Raw genomic sequence first — 2,500 nt, 5'->3', positions numbered from 1 at the left:
TATATAACCACATATTTTTATATATATATATATATATTATATATATAAAAATTATAAAATATATATTTTCCAATATTTTGCCATATAATTATACCTTTTTATTTATAATTATATTATATAATTAATATATATATTATAATATATATATATATAAATTTTAATAATTTAGAAGAAGAAAAATGGGAAGGAAGGGAAGAAGAAGAAAAGATAGATAGTAATAGTAGATAGATGATAGATGATAAAAAGATATAGATATATGATATTTGGGATATATTGCATAAAATGCAATATTTATATTTTATATATTATTTTATATATAATTTTATATATATATATATATTATATTTTATATATTATATATAAATAATATATTTTTTATATATATTTTTATATATATATTTTATTTTTTTTATATATATATTTTCCTCTGTTTTTAAAATTTATTTAAAACTTTATATATTATATAATTATTTTATATATATTATATATTTATATATGTGTGTTGGTTGTGTGTTGTGTGTGTGTGTTTTGGTGTTTGTGTGTGTATGCTTGTGTGTGTGTGTGTGTTTTCGGGTCTGTGCATTAAAAATACATAATATCTATATATCTATACTTCTTTTTATCTCCCTCTCTATATATATAATGCATAATTATGTTTTTAATAGATAACAAAACAATTAGATATATATAAAATTTTTTAAAATGTATACACAAACACACACACACACACACACCAATATGTAATTATATATATATTAATATATATATTATATTATATATTATATATATATATATATAAATAGTATATTTTATAATATTTTATTATTTTAAAAAGGAGAATAGATTTTAAAATTTTTGGGGGAAAAAAAATTTTGGACAAACCCTGCATCAGAATTAATAAGAAAAACCCAAAAAATTTCCCTCGAGAAAAGACAACAAAAAGGGAAGGGGGAAGGGGAAGGGGGAAAGAAAAAAAAAAAAAGAAAAAAGACAAAAACCAAGGAGAAGAAGAAAAAACAAAGGGAGAAGAAAGGACAAAAAAGGGAAAAAAGGGAAGAAACAAATAAAAAAAGATAGAAAATATACAAATATTTAAAAAAAACATCTTTTTTTGCGGTTTCAAGTTTCAATCGTGAGGGTAATTTTATTCGGTTTTCCAAGCCCCTCAAAAGCGCGGTGCTGGGGGGGTGGGCGGGTGGGGGGGGGGGGAGGGGGGGGGCGGGTGGGGGGGTTGAGGCGTGCGCGGGCGGTGGTTTTTTTTTCCGGGAGGTTTTTTGGTGTTTATGGGAACTGCTAAACACACGCACACTTTTTTTCTTTTTTTTTTTTCCCCCAAATAGCATGGATCTCAATAAATGATTTATTTATAAATAAAAACGTATTTTTTGGTATAAATAAACAAATGTTTTTTATTTATATATAATTTTTATATATTATTATATATATATATATATATATTATATATATATATATATATATATATATATATATATATATATATATTATTTTTAAAAATTTTTCCTTGTTGTGTTTGGTGTGTTGGGGTTTTTTTTTTTGTGTATATAAATTATAAAATATATATATAATATATATATATTATATATATTTTATATATATATAAAATATATAATATATATATACACCCCACCACACACACACACCCCACCCCACACACACACACACCCACACCCACACACCCCACCCACACATATATATATATAATATAATATAAAATTTTTAAATTAATTAATAATATATATATATATATTTTATATATATATTTTTCTAATTTTAATATATATTTTAAAATATATTTTATAATATATTTTTTTTTTTTTTTTTTTTTTTTTTTTTTTTTATTTTTTTTTTTTAAATATATATAATAATATAAAAATATATATATATTTTATATTAAAAATAAAAAAATAAAAAAATAAAAAAAAAAATAAAAAATTAATTTAATTTTTTTTTAAAATATTTTTTTATTTTTTTTTTACAAAAACCCCCCAAAAAAAAAAAAAAATAAAAAAAAAAAATAAAAAAAAAAAAAAAAAAACCCAATTTTAAAAAAAAAAAAAAGAAATAAAAAAAAAAAAAAACCCCCCCACCGGGGGTTTATTTGGGATAATATATATATAAAATATATATAAAATTTTATATCTATATATAAAAATATATAAATATAAAAATAAAAAATTTTCCTTCCAAAAAAACAAAGGCCCTTTAAAAAAATTAAAAAAATTTTTTTCCTTTCGCTTAAACGTTTTTTTGGGGCAAATTTTACTTTTATGAAAGGGGTTTTTTTTTTTTTTTTTTTTAAAAACCAAAACACACAAACCCCCCCCCCCCGGCCCACCCAACTCACCCCCTCCCCACCCCCCCCCCCCCCCCCCCCCCCCCCCCCCCCCCCCCCCCCCCCAACCCAACCCCCCCCCCCCCCCCCCCCCCCCCCCCCCCCCACCCCCCCCCCCACCCCCCTTTTTTTTTTTTTTTTTTTTTT

The sequence above is a fragment of the Penaeus monodon genome, chromosome 6 (genome assembly GCF_015228065.2).
Source record: "Penaeus monodon isolate SGIC_2016 chromosome 6, NSTDA_Pmon_1, whole genome shotgun sequence".
NCBI lineage: Eukaryota > Metazoa > Arthropoda > Malacostraca > Decapoda > Penaeidae > Penaeus > Penaeus monodon.
Note: the sequence above shows the minus strand (reverse complement) of the source record.